We start from the raw sequence: 16,141 nt of genomic DNA on the forward strand, positions 1-16,141 counted from the left end.
TACCTGTCAGCATTCAATTTCTTTGCGTCTTCTGGCATTCTCTTGCCTATATAAGCAGCCACATCACATCAGTCTTTCCATCAAATTCTTCTCACACACTTATCTTCATACTTATTCTTTTAAAAACACAATGGTCAGATACAACATGTTTTTGAACTACCAAAACTTCAATATGGAGCTAAGCTGTGCCGATTGGCAGCAGGAATGGCATGTCACAGCCATTCCTGAGGAGATATGGGACTCTGTCCCACAGGAGGTAATGACACACCTCCTGTTCTTCTATATGGACTACCATCGCCATCTGGAGCGATTGGAGGAGGAAAGGCTGGAAGCTCTCCGCCGGCAAGAGCGAATCATCAGACTCGCCATTCTGTTTGTCGAGAGTAGGAAGAAGAAGAAATGATTTAATCTTGTCTTCTTCCTGTTTTTCTTCATCATCAGCTTTGTTAGGCTTCTTAGCTAGGACTAAGGCTGTTGATGTTCGGTTTAGAAGCTTAGGGAAAATCTTGTATAAGTATTGATGTAATTTCCATTTCATAAATGTATTGTCTTGATATATTAATGAAAGTTGTTTTTACTTCAAGATTTTATCTCTGAGTTATTTTATCTTGTGTTGATAAATCCTGATTGATATTCTGATGACCATATAAATTTTGTTTTATATTAAGTTCTGATTCGTTTTCAGCACTTACTTATCTAATTTATCTTGGTCATTTTCATGTGATGTATTTTCAGAATATTAATGATGCAGTGAAAAATAATTCAATCAGTGATAACGGTTTAAATTTTGAATTAAAACTGTTTCTCTTGATAAATGGAACGGTTTTTCCTTGAAACTAGGCAAATGGGTAAGTAATGATTCCTGTTTTCTCGAGCCCAGTAACTGTCCGTTATTACTGCATGTCTGACAGGTGTCCAACGGTAACATTTTTGTTCAGAGTATAAGTACAACAGAGAGAAGATTTCTTTAATCTTTTATTTTCTTCATATTTTATCTATCTCCTTACTTTTACTCTCTTTCTCTTTATTTCTCACGTTGGTTTTTCATACAGACATTATATCAAACACCTAACAGGCATACTTGAATCTCAATTTTTTTTTTCACATGGCACCAAAGGATTTAATCATTGATGGAGCTAAGTTTGTCCCCAACAACTATGCTGCAGTTCTTGATCACACTGAAGCTCCATCTGAATTGCACTTTGTGCAAGATCTTCTTGCACATAGTGAGGTTGGGTATGCATTAACACAACCTGAATTCTTTTCAAGCCAACAAGTTCTGAGGTTTTGGAGGACTGGACTTTTTGATGATGGTGGTCAACGTGGAACTCCCAGTATTATCTTCCAAGTGGGTGATTCATCCTTTGTAGTCACTCCTGGTACAGTACGCAGGGCTTTACATCTTCCAGAAGATTGTACTTTCTCAATTCCAGAGGACTCAGCCCTTCGGGAGTTAATGGCTGAATTGGGATATGAAAAGAGTCTGACGAACCTTGGACAGTTGAAACGGGCTAATATCAGAAGAGAATGGAGTTTCTTCTTTGATTGCATCACCAAAGCTTTTGGGAACAAATGTTCGAATTTTGATGCTATTCCAATTATGAGTCAGCACATCGGGTATGCAATTATCAATCAAACTCATTTTGATTTTGCAACTGCTTTAATTGGTATTATTGGGGATAGGATGACAGAGGATCGAGATGTTGTTTATTTTGCTAGATTCTGTCAACTTATTTACACTTATTATACTGATGAACCACATTTAGTCAGCACCCAAACCCCACCTTTTAAGGTTGCAAAACGATACTTTAATGACCTGGTAAATGCTGATACTAAGAAAAAAGTGGTTAGACCATTACAGATTCCTCAGTCTATAAAACAGATCCTAGTAAATGTTGATCCTGATACTTATAGATCTGTTTACTCTAATGTCCAACCAACTCCAAACACCCAAAATCCATCAACCTCAGTACCTACCTCTCATTCTACTCAACCTACCCTCAGAACATATCTTAAATCCTATCTCTCCACTTCACAGACTGCTCAACCTTCATCTTCAGCACCTACTGTGAAATCTTCATCTTCCAAGCCAAAGAGGACAAAGAATGTTCCTCAAACACCTCAAAAGAGAAGGAGGATTGCATTGAGAGATGAATCTGATTCTGAGGAACCGGTTCCTGCTAGAGAACCTGTTGTAACTGAAGCTGAGAAAGAGATTTCTCAGAAGGATTCTGAAATTGGGGGTTCTAGGCTTCTCAAGAGGCTTAGACGAATGACAGTTTCTGAAACTCCCAAGGAATCCAAATCAACAAGGAAGTACAAGAAACAAAGGGCACAAAGGCCAGTTTCAGATGATGAAGAGGAAGCAGCTAAGGAAGGGGATCAGGAATCTCTGATCTCACAAGACAAGGAATTTGCTCCAGTCACTTCTTCTCCATCAACTCCATCTCAGGAAGCTGTATCTGACAAGGCTAACTCACCATCTGTGTCTCATGTTGATCCAGGCACAAGTGCTGATATTGATGTTCAACACTTGGTTGTGTCTGAAGTATTTCTCTTAGAAGCTCCAACAGAAAATAATTCTTCCACAACACCTGTTACTGATGTTGTTCAAACTCCAGAGTTATCAACAACACCTTTTCTGCATCAAGATGCTGATGATCAGACTTTAGGTGAGCATCAGGATATGGTTGTTGATCAGAACTTAATATCAGATCAGCAATTAGAGGATGCTGAAGCCTCCATTGCTATTCACATTGTTGTCTTATCAGAAGATACTGATTCTTTAAGTTCTGATGCTGCAAATGCTGGAGATACTGGTGATGCTGCTCCAACTGTAGATGCTGATGAAGCAGGTCCTTCAGGACATACTCCTCAACAGATTCTTCCTAAGTCTGAACTGGTAAAGAAGTTTGTTACCGGGGAAGCACCAGTACCTTGGAGTGAAACTCCTGCAGGTCAGGAGTGGACTAAGGAATGGAACTCAGTTTCATGTGTTCCAACTGAAAAACATCTTGCTGAGCACTTGACTAAGGCTGATGAAATGTTAAATTCTGATGATTTTAAAACCCAGCTTAGAGTCACTGCATTGAGTACTAAACATCTACAAGGTCTTCATTCAACTACTCATGCAGAGCTACACAAGATTCAGGAGAACTTTATCAAACAGGAACAAGTTTGGAAAATTGATAAGAAAAAGTTCTTTCAACCTACCATTGACAGGATTGCTTATATTGAGAAAACTCAAGAGAAACAACAAGCTCAGATTGATGAAATTCTGACAAATCAAGCTTCTCAGCAATCGCAACTTACTGAAATCCAATCCTCAGTGGAATTACTTATCTCTCTTTTACTACCTGCTGATGCCAAAAAGGGGGAGAAGGTAATTAAGTCCAAATGCAAAACTAACAAGACACTACAAGGAAAGGATGATGGAAATGATGATCAAGGATACTCTGGAATGGGTAGCGGTCATAGTCAAGGTAGAAGGTTTACATCAAGACAAGCTAGTCACAGGACAAGTTCTGATACTGGGAAAAGAATAAGTTCTGTTGCTGGTAAAAGGATAAGTTCTGATGAACTTCTAGATCTTGATGAGGAAATGTCAAGACAGTTATTTCTTCAAGAAAATCCAGGAATGGACTTGGAAAGTTTAAAGGAAGAAGAAGCCAGACTTAAATCAGAGAAAGTCACATCTAAATCTGAAGCTTCTGGTAAAAAATTACTTCCAAAACTCAAAGGCATTGTGATCAAAGAAAGGACACATACTGAAGCAACATTGGCTAGATCACAACCACAGATAGATCCAAGATCCAAGGGTAAAGAAAAGGTTGGTGAACCTATCAAGGTTTATGTACCTCCTGAGGAAGAAGAAATTACTGATGAAAAGGATGATCTTGCTCTGACTTCAAGAAAAGTTCTTAAAACAACCTCTGACATGGCTCAAGTTGTTCAGAGTCAAGAAATTGTAAGTTCTGATATTCAGAAGAAGCAAGTAACCTCTGACATAGCTCAAGTTAACTTGATATCAGAAAATAGATCAAAGACACTCCTACCAGGATTCACTAATGTAAAACAGACTCAATCTTTGAAGACTACTGCAAGTGGTTTTAAAGCAAGAGTAGTTACTGGAAAGGAAGCTAGAGATAAAACTGGATTGGGAAGTGCTGATGAAAGAAGAGTACACAACACTACCAATGATCCAACTTCCTTGAGTGAACCAGGTATTGGAGCAACTCCTGAGAGATTTAATCAACTGGAATTTGTACAGATGGTTTACCATACCTACTTGAAAGAATACATCATGTTGTATTTCATGACAGATGGTAGGGTTTATCATATAAGACAAAATGCCATTCCATTGAAGTATTTTGAAGAATTGGAGCATGTACTTTTCTTACTTGAAGTGGATGACAGAATAAAAGGGACTGCTGCAAACTACTTAAAAGAACAGATTCAGAGACAGAAAAGGCTTTATTCTGTTAAATCTGACAGCATATATGTTCCAAAGTACAGAGATCACAATGGTGATATTGTTGATATGAAGCCTAATACTGCACAGATCAGAACATATCTTGGTATTAAGGGACTTGAAATCAATCTAGAGTCTAACAAAGCTTATGTCATAAGACTAGATCAGGAGTTGAGAAAAGCAAAGATCAATGATCTCAGAGCTGCAATCTTTCAAACTGGTGAAGATACTGCAGAGCTTAAAGATGTCAAAAGGAGAATGATTGATGAACTCAGATATGCTGAGAAATGTTTGTTGAAGAACTATCTCAGAACAACTCCTGACATCAGAGAGATCAGAAAATGATGAAGCCAAGTCGAAGATCTACAACTGCTTAAATTCTGATATTTATACAGACTGAAGTTGTTATCAGAAGTTGAAATTGGTAAAAGCTTTAAGGACTGTAAGTTGTAGTTATCTAGTCTAATTCTCATGCATTTGTACTTAATGTTTTTGACATCATCAAATATCTGTTAAACTTGTATATTATATTAATTTACAAGTTGGGGGAGATTGTTAGATATATTTGATAATGTCATGGCTAATATGTTTTATGTTAGCTTTCAGATCTTACTTGAACAGGATAAATCAGTACTTAGCTGTTGATCAGTACTTATACTGGAAGTCAGGACTTAAGGATATCAGTACTTATGTTATCAGGAGATAATCATCAGAAGATAGATATCAGAACTTAAGTGCTGAAGGACGATCAGATAAGGACAGTAGCTGATTAAAGGAAAGAAGATCAAGATAAACATAAGAAGAGATATGCATGAAGAAGGAATTCTGTAAAGAATGGAATACTTGGAAGAAAAGATATCTGATTGATATATTTTAGGAAGCAGAATTATATTCCATATCAATTAGCGATTATCTTGTAACTGTGTAGTATATAAACACAGACATAGGGTCTACACTATAAGTGTTATCATTATTAGAGAAGATTATTCATTGTAACCCTAGCAGCTCTCGTGATATTTGTTCATCACTGAGAGGTAACAGTTCCATACTGTAACAGAGTTTATTGTTTCAATAAAGTTTGTTTTCTGTTACTTAAGTTCTTAAAGTTCGATTTGAGTGTACTATACATTGTATTCACCCCCTCTACAGTGTGTGTGTGTGACCTAACACAGCTTTCTCAGGTCTGGGTACATCTGCTATGAGTAATATATATAAAGCATGCTCTGATTTCATTAGTATAAATCAATTACATCTTGACCCACATCACACACCGCTACTTATTAAATAAGTAAATAGGAGAGGGAGTGAATTTGGCATACCACAAATTCATAACCATCCTCTAGAGCCCAATCAAACACCTTTAACTCTCTTAGCCCAAACCCTGGAGTATAAGGACCCTATGCATATAGAGGGATAAATTGCACTAGATGCAGCAAATAAGGAAGGTACTTTGAGAGAACCCACAGCTCTGTCTCCTTTGAAGCAAACAAGTAAATTCCCTGAGACAACTACAAACCTCCAGTTATCTTCTCAAAAGGATTCTCTGGCTAAAAAGGCAACTAAACAGTTACTAGATTTATCTTCTCAACAAGGTAGACTTATTGAAATTTGCCCGTCGGCCACGACATCCTGTAAGGAGTCAAACACACTATCCAATATCCAAGCTCTTGAAGCATTAAATAAGTCAATTAGAAGAGTTCTATTTGGTGAGGAAGTATTGACGGAAACAGGGTATTTGACCATTTTACGGTTAGAATATCCTGTTCAAGGTCCTTCAATGGATCAACTGCCATCATAGGTGTTAGGAGAGAGTGTTATAATTGCTTACAAATCTAGCACAACACTTACCTCCCCAGGACTAATAACCCTGGATGCATCTGCGGATAGTGGATCTGACGTAGGTGTGGATCGGCAACCCATTGGCGATGAACTAGATTTAACCAGTGAGCCTAAGAGGAATGTATCTTCACAGAGGGGAAGCTGGGGATCAGATGCCAATTATGACGGCCCCAGTACTCCTCCCAGAGATTCTAACTCTGGATGAGTCATCTCCTGATGACAGGTAACTTGTCTCAAACAAGGATAGGGAATTGTGAACTCCCATTGCACCACTGCTGACCTTCTTAAGGATGGCTCCAGTGTCTTCTGCAGGTACACTTGGAACTTGGAGCTTTGAGTGGAGTGAACATGTGAGAACGAGTGACACACATGAGCCTAAACCGAGTGATAGAGTGCTGAGCGATACACTGCGAGAAGCCTATGAGAGACCTACCATCCAAACTACACCTACAGATCTCTCAAACTATGTCACCAAATCATATCTTAAAGAGCAACTAGCTTTCAAAGACAACTATCTCAAAGAATAGCTGGCTCTTAAAGGTCAACATTTTCAGACAAAACTATCTCTCGTGGATCATCAGATCGCCAGTCTTTCCGATCAACTTGAACATCAACAAGCAGCATTCGCTAGTTTACAGGAATTCGTTGAGCGATATCTCTCTCATACAGGAAAAGCAATTTCCAACACTAAGCCAAAGCTCTCAGTTAGCAAGCAAGCGTCGATCCCGGTCTCATCTGAAGCAGCTCTTGTCAGTACTGGGCCAATGACCTCAGTCAGCAAGCAACTGCCTGTTTCTCTTGAGATCCCTATCTCAACCGTATATGCTCAATCAACACCAGCTCTGAAGGATAACCCAACTGAGGGGGAGAAAAGGGTAGTAGGACAAGAAAAAGTTGACACTGCTGTTAATCTACTTCAATATGCCTTTCAGACTACAGGTACTTATGATGAATTTGGAGATGAGATGAAGGAAGAACTAGAAGAGAGGATTGATGAAAGGGTGCTCCTCAAGGAAAGATTCTCTAAGGAAAGTGCAAAATCTCAGGGGAGCAATCAGGACATCTGAGCCAAATCATTACAACTCAGAGAAATCTGATGTCTCAGATATATGCTCCAAGACCCTTATTCTCTGAAGAAGATTTTGAAGAAGGTGAAATAGATGAAAGTGATGTTCCGATAGGGTGTGAGCCAAGATTCGAAGAAGTGGCTACGGAAGAAAGAAAGATCATCTATGAGGATGAAGAGTTTGAAGATGAAGATGTTTTCTCAGATGACTGTTTATTCTATGGACTTCCAGAGAAAATTAATCGCTCTTATATAGAGATTTAAGAAGAAATGGAAAGATCAAGAGCAAGAATTCAAAGAGCTATTCAAAGAAGGGAGAATAGAGAAGAGAGGGAAGTATATCTTCAAACTAACAGGAAAGGAAGCAAATGGGAAAAAATAAAGAAGAAAATGGACAAACCAGAAACATATCACTACTCAGACCCTGGTAATTCTAATCTGTTGAGAACTGTGGAGCATTACAGAAAGGAACATGATAATATCCATGAGTTCTATGATCAGTTCAGCAAAATAATTACTGGAAATACTGTGAACATTCTGAATAATGGATGGAATATCACTATCACTCACATAGATAGTCTACAGATGAAGGTTTCTACCAGTATACTGAAAAGTTGAACATTGTTGAACTGTTTGTCTTAGCCTAAAAAATCCCATGGTTGAAATCGAATGAGAATGAATACTTTAGAGACAAACTTTGGAGAATGATGATGGATCCCCTCAAACATTTATGTATCCATTCGTGATCAAAGTATTTACAGGTGGTAGGATGCAAAATATCATCATGTCTGACCAACACATAAGAACTATTCGTTAACTACAACTTACTGTCCTGGAAAGTCAACTCCGGAGCAAAAGAGCTAAACTGGAAGCCCCAGGTGTTAAAAGATCAGAAGCAGATTACAAAGCTGCTGAAGTTCTATATGCTTATAGGCTCAATGATAAGATGATCAGAGACACAGAGAAAGATATGAAGAAGGTTACGAGAGCGTATCATGAGATGGTGTTCATCAATTGGGAAGCAGAGATTAATCTTCTGAAAGAAAATGAACCCATAATCAGCACTGATAGTGAAGGGGAGTTAGTCTTTAAAATCAACAAAAGCAAGATCAGAATCAAAGACTTCATGACAAGTGAATCAGACTCAATACAGCAAGCCTTGATGGATGTCAAATTATCTACATGTAAAGAAGACAAGGTTGCTTTGATTTCTATCATTAAGATACTTGATGAAGTGATGGAAGAAGAATCAATCAATGACACTAAAAGAGTAAGAGGACATCCAAAAAGGATAACAGTCTTTGTAATGTCCAGAAAATCCTCATTATTGTTTGATCTTGTTCCTAAATGCACCAAAGTCAAATATCTTGAGATAATACTTCATGGACTGAATAATCCACCTCCAGTCAATGCACTTGAGATAGATGCTCGTGATTGTGTGCAAGCTAGATTGAATGAGCTGAAAGAGTCTACTTCAAAACCTTCAGATCCTAAGAAGAAAGTCTCTAAGAGAAAATCTGAACAGCCTCAAGAAGGAGAATGAAGCAGGAAGCAGAAGAGAACAAAGATAAAGAAGACATAGAATATATGTTCAGGATATAGGAACACTTCTTTGTAATTTTTATCTTAAGAAATCTGGAAGTGAATATGTAATCCAAAATAAATTTAATATCTTTATCTGTTTTGAGATTGTACTTTTTCTTATTATCAATTGAGTTTTCCTTAGGGATTTGCTTGTCGAACTATAACAATCAAATAGGGGGAGATTGTAAAGCATAATGTAATGTAACATGTAATCAAGGATTTATAACTCAACATGAAAACAGAAACATATAAACAATATTAAACTGTGAAGCATAGGAACCCTACAGATGAAGACAGGATAAACACAAAGAACCAAATGATGCAATTGACACTTTAAGTCCTCTAACAGATCATGGGAAGAAGTTCATTGTAATGTTCAATCAGCCATGAAGAATAAGACAACAAGAAACTTTAAGCATCAGTTACATGAATTGATTCCAAGTGTTACAGATCAAGGGTTCAGTGAAAGAAGCAATGGATAAACATCAATCTGTATCAACTCAGAAATATAAGTCAAATTGAATTGAGATTCTCTCAATGCTAGTTGTTTGTGAACCAGACCAGTGTACCAAACATCAGTATACAAGAAGGAATTTTGATTCAGTTACAGAAGAAAATGTTGATATAATGAAGAATTATTTGGCAAAAGCAAGAATACTCTAAGTCATAACAGTCTTCTACCTGGTCGCCACAGAAGTGTACAAAGTCTATGGTCGCCACAGAACTGGTCACCATAGAGAATATCTCTAAGGCACCACAGTGGTCGCCATAGACTCTAGTCGCCACAGAAGAAGCCTTTATAGCTACCCTGTCGCCATGGAGTCTTAAGCTGATCTCAGAACTTTAAGTGAATCTGTTGGTCGCCACAAAAGATCTTTTGGTCACCATAGAAGTTCCTTTGGTCGCCATAGAAGATCCCCTGGTCTCCATAGAACCTATGCAGTCGCCATAGAACTCTATAGAGATACAGGTCTCCATAGAAGCTTTCCCTGGTCGCCTTAGAAGAGTGTATTCATTGATTTCAATTGCAGTAAATATAAATGGAGTGTATGGACACAAACATGCCACCTGTCCATTGAATTTGGAAGTCTACAACAGAAGCTGAATGAATGTAATTCATTATCAGTCATCTTCTTCAGCAACATAATTAAGTTTACGAGAACTCCATCAAAGCCCCTCATTTATTAAGCTTGTAAACATATTGTTATGTTGCTGAATTTATTGTAGCTAATCAATTTATTTATTAGATTGTAGCAATATCAAGGATTATATATTAATAAAACAATATCTTCCTCGAATTATTTTGTGTCTTATTTGATTTCGTACTTTTAACGAAGAACTTGTAAATGAATCGAAAAAATTGTAGGTATCATATTCAACCCCCCCCCCCCTTCTACGATACTTTGGGACTAACAGTGGTTTGTACTTGATGTTGAATTCCCCTAATTCTATTGCCCACTTAATCAGCCTCCCACTAGCTTTGGGACTATGAATGATGTTTTTCAAGGGCTGATTTGTTAGGACTTCAATTTTATTAGCCTGAAAGTAAGAACGTAACTTCCTCGAAGCCATTACCAAGGCTAAAGAAAACTTCTCAATAGTCGAATAATTTAACTCAGCTCCATGCAGAATTTTGCTAACATAGTATACGAGTTTCTGGACTTTAAGTTCCTCCTTAACCAATACAGCACTTAAGGCATTTTATGAAATGGCCAAGTATAAGTACAAAGTTTCATTCAGAGCTGGCTTGGCCAACAATGGGGCTTGAACCATATATTTATTTAATCCTTCAAATGCCTCTTGGCTTTCCTCAGTCCATACAAAATTTTTAACCTTCTTTAGGAATTTAAAGAATGGCAAACACTTGTCTCCAGATTTAGAGATAAAACGTCCTAGAGCTGCAACTCTTCCAGTGAGTTTCTGAACGTCCTTTATGGAACGCGGTGGTTCCATATCCAGGATAGCCTTTATTTTATCAAGATTGGCCTCGATTCCCCTCTTGGAGACCATCAGTCCCAAAAACTTTCCAGACCCACTCCGAAAGAACACTTTGCAGGATTTAGCATCATTTTGTGATATCTCAGGACCTCAAAAGCTTCCCTCAAATGGGTTATGTGATCATTCTTCACTAGACTCTTGACTAACATGTCATCGACATAAACTTCCATGGTCTGGCCAATAAGATCCTTGAAAATCTTATTTACCAACCTTTGATAGGTGGCTCCTGCATTCTTGAGACCAAACGCCATAACAAAATAACAAAAAACACCAAAGTCAATAATGAATGATACCTTTGGGATGTCATCCTTGTGCATCTTGATCTGATTGTATCCACTAAATCCATCATCAATATATCTATCTTTGGCAATAGGAAACAGTCCTTGGGGCATGCGTCATTCAGATCGGTAAAATCCACACACATCCTCCATTTTCCATTAGCCCTCTTTAACATCACAGGGTTCGCTAACCATTCCGAAAACTGTATCTCCTTAATGAAACCAGCCTTTAAGAGCTTCTCTACTTCTTGTTTAATAGCTTCTTGCCTCTCTGAAGCAAAGCTTCTTTTCTTTTGCTTCACAGTCTTTCGATTTGGATCCACATTCAGCTTGTGAGTGATCAGTTCCGGATCTATGCCTGGCATATCAGCTATCGACCATACAAACACATCACTGTTTTCTTGCAAGAATTTCACCAACTTCCCTCTAAGGGGCTCCTCTAGTGTTGCTCCAATGAAAGTCACTTTCTCAGGATCCTCGGGAGCCAAAGGAATCGGAACCAGGTCTTCTGTTGGCTTCCCTCTTTTCTCATCATTCTCACGGATATCCAGGTCTTCAATAGGCAGAACCTGCCCCCCAACTTCATCTGCCCTAAGGGAGGCCACATAACAACTCCTTGCCATCTTTTGATTTCCTCTCTCTTCTCCAATCCCATTCCGGGTGGGAAACTTCATCACTGAATGGTAGGAGGAAGGGTCTGCCTTGAAGGAATGTATTCCTGTTCTTCCCATGATTGCATTGTAAGTTGAACTAGCTTTCACAACCACAAAGTCCAATATTTTTGTTGCTTGTCTTGGTTCCTGTTCTCTGGTCATTGGCAACTTAATTATCCCTTCCACGGGGCACTCCACTCATGTGAATCCATATATCGGCATATCGGTCGGGGTTAATTGAGAATCATTGTAACCCATCCTTAGAAAGGTATCATGGAGTAAGATGTCCATCGAGGCACCGTTATCTACAAGGACCCTCTTCACCGGGTTGTTCCCTATTATCGGTGTTATGACCTACGGGTCATCATGAGGAAATTTCACACCCTCCAAGTCAGAATCATAAAATGCCATTTTCACTCCTGTCCTAGCCCTCTTCGGGGCTTCCCAATATGCATAACTTATCTGATATATGCTTTTCTTGAGTTCTTGGATAATCCAGCAGCAGTTGGTCCTCCAAAGATTGTATTTATCACAAACCATTGGGGTCGTGATTGTCGTGATTCTCTAAAGATTGCATTTATCACCGGTACCCTAGGCTGGGGATTTCGCCCCAGATCGTCTTGGTCCCTCCTACGATCATCAAAGTTCTTTCTCCCATTCTTATTCATATCTCCTCAATCTCCAGTGTACTTGCTCAACCTTCCTTTTCGAATGAGGAACTCTATTTCATCTTTCAATTATCTACACTCATCGGTGTCATGACCAGCATCCTTGTGAAATCTGCAATATTTACTCTTATCTAGCTTGGTAAGATCAGTCTTCAGGGGTTTAGGCCAACGAATATCTCTATCTTTCTCAATTTCCATCAAGATCTGGCTTCTAGAAGCATTCAACTTAGCATATTCAGTGAACTTTTGCCCAGGTCCTCCCTTCTTCGGGGTCGAATCAGTGTTTTGCTCAGTTCTAGGATACTTGTCCTTAGCAATATATTCCAGATCATTCTTTCGCTTCTTGCCAGCAGCGGGCTCGTTATTCACTACTGTCTTCCTTATGCTCTCCTCCACTTTGATGTATTTCCCGGCCCTATCTTGGAGCTGTAACATACTTTCAGGGGGCGCTTGGCCAATGACATCTTCAAGAACTCATCCCTAGTTCCCTGTTACAGTGTTATCATAGCTACCTTGTCATTAAGGTCTGGGACTTTTAAAGCTTCCTTGGTGAAACGATTCAGATAGTCTCTCAACGACTCCTTCGCTCCATGCACAATACTCATAAGGGATGTTGAACTTTTCTCATGCACTCTCTCACTGATAAATTACTTAATAAAAGCCTGACTTAGTTCTCTGAAGGACCCAATAGAATTCAGGGGCAAACGGCTATACCATCTTTGAGCCATTCCCGACAGGGTTTGTGGAAAGGCCCGACACTTAATAGCGTCGTTCACGGGCTGCAATAACAGTGCATTAGAGAATGTCCTGACATGATTAGCGGGATCTTTAGTGCCATCATAAGCTTTGATGGTGGGCATCTTGAACTTCCTTGAGATATGGGCGTTCATTATTTCTTTAGTGAATGGTGGAGTAGGATCATCAGGATCTCCAAGGGGAAGAAGATTACTTGGATCAGCCCTTGGGACAACAGTCCTTCTCTGTTACGGACCATTCGGGTCTATGATTGGAGGAGGATTTCTCCCCCTTGGAGGTAGTGGGGGTTTGGAGGTCTGGTCCTCCTCTAAGTCGCGCTTCAGCCTTTGAATCTCAGCCTCGTGAGCCCTGATTCTCTCCTGCACTTCTTGGGGATTCATCCCTCGGGTGATTCTAAGGCGCTGGTTACCATCAGGCATCGGCTCTTTACCAGCACGCCTCCTTCTTGGGGCCACATCATCATCCGAAGATTCGGAGTCTCTCTCAGGGTAAGGACTAGAGAATTCTTGATCCTCCGGGATAGGAGCCAAGCCTCGTATATATATGGGTGTCTGCCCTTGTGCTTCACTCCGATTAGAATGCCTACTTCCACCAAACTCGGGGTAAAGGGACATCCCATAAGGGGGCTTAGTGGTCACAACAGTTGAATACTCATATCCGACGGGTCGAGAATTCACAGGTGTATGTAGCTGTTGAAGTTGGGAATTCGTCCCTTGAAGAGCCGGGGAAATCATCCCTTGTGGCTGAGGTTCAGTTGCCCCTACCTGGGCTCCTCCTTGGGTGGAGGCATAGGTCGAATGCGGAGGTACCTCCAACGTTGAGGAAATCGTTCAGGTAGTCCCAGCTGGTGTTCCTTCAGGGTGTTGTTTCCACTCTGTATTCTCGCCATTGTTGTTATGATTTTCCATAGACGGCGCCAAATATTATGGATTGATAACTAGGGTATATTAATTGTTGTATTTATTACAAAGATTCGGGAGCTCAAGGCCTTTAATGGCTGCTCTCGTGTTTCGTAGCTTAACTCTGCCTTTACGAGATGCCTACGTATCTTTGTGAGTTAGAGAATCAAGCCAAAAAATGTAGTTCTAATAGGAGGGGTGAGTCCCCTTATATAGACGTTGGGAGTCCCTGAATTGGACTAGGGTTAGGAGACTTGTTGAACAAGTCTCAGACTTTGGATAGACTTTGAAGTCCTAGAATCAAGGAATCAGACTCCTTGTGGGTGTAGGTGCCTTCAAGGCTGTCTTTTATAGATTTATATCATTGATTGGACTCATTTAATGAGCTGTTAATTTTTCCTATTTATTAATTATGAATTTAATAGATAATCAGGGTTTCGGGCCTCGTTAATTGGGCTTCATTATTGGACCGTATCAGGTCTAATTAATTCAACATTAATTATATTCCTCGGCTAATTTTAGCCCCATATCAGAAACGTTGCGTAATTTGGTAATGTTTTGGATGAAAATAATACACATTGATAAACAATAACTTGTATTTGATATGCGTTAGACAGTATACAACATTTACAAATAATAAAACAACTAAGAACATTATAATTGCATGATGTATAAAAAGCATAAAAAGCATAAAAAAAACTCTATAAAATTACCCGTGCCTCGCACGGGTTATTATTCTAGTTAAACTATAATAAATGAACATGATTATAATCTCTGGTTGGTTAACTTCGGTTTTTTGTTAATATTTTTCAGTCATAACCATCAAAATTTTCAAATCAAATGATTTGAACCGTTGAATCAAAATAGTTAAAATATGAATTAACCAAAATTTTCAAGTACAACTTTCGCCGACAACATTTTGAAAATTAAGCATCATATTATTATTCTTATCATAAATAAATGCACCAAGTATAAGATTATAATAATATATTAATTATTTATATTAAAATTTTATATAATATAAATAAATATTAATAAAGACTCACTTGTAAATGTGTATATTGCGGTGCATTTGTAGTTTGATTATATATAAATGAGGATTTCATAAGAGTTCTTGCTATTGAGTCTATTTCTAAGATAAAAGAGGCGTTTACGTGGATATGAATATCTTAGAAGAAGATGTATTTCAGCCGCGGTTAAACGAGTTGACGATATTTCAATTAGGGGGAGACAAAGAGAGGTACACAACATAACACATGATAAGATAAATTAAACTTGGATATGGCGAATTTAAATTTCACCGGTGATATGACATTAAACATGTCTGCTTGGAGATGGCGTATCAGGATATTAGAAGCTGGGTCTCGTGATTATCGAAGGGTTTGTTCATAACTTTCTATATTGATGAGTAAATTCATATCATCGGTAGCTTGTATATGATATTTCATAAGTTTATTTGTTTGCGTTGATGTATTCAAGTCGAGCTAAGTATCGTGTGTATAACGTCATAGATTAAGGTATTGAATGGGTTGACGATACTACTCCCTCCATCTCATTTTAGTTATCACATTTTCTTTTATAGAAGTCAAATTGACCAATTTTTGATCAAAAATTATACATTACTCTTATATTATTTTAAAAAACAAAAAAAATATATATTAAAGTCTCTGTTATAGAAATCGTCCGATTTTTCAAAAATTGCCGATAAATCGCTCAAAAATCGGTCAAAAATATTTGTCCGATTTGACTGATTTTTGATAAATCGCCGATTAATCATCCGATTTTTTTAAAAATCGTCTGATAAATTGTAAATCGGTATCTCAACCGAATAGTTCCGATTTCCGAAATCTGTAACACTTATTAAAATAGATTAAATCTTTTCTCCGATTATGTAATTTTTTATTTTATTTAATTATAAATTATTAATAA

Source organism: Apium graveolens, chromosome 4, assembly GCF_009905375.1.
Source record: "Apium graveolens cultivar Ventura chromosome 4, ASM990537v1, whole genome shotgun sequence".
NCBI lineage: Eukaryota > Viridiplantae > Streptophyta > Magnoliopsida > Apiales > Apiaceae > Apium > Apium graveolens.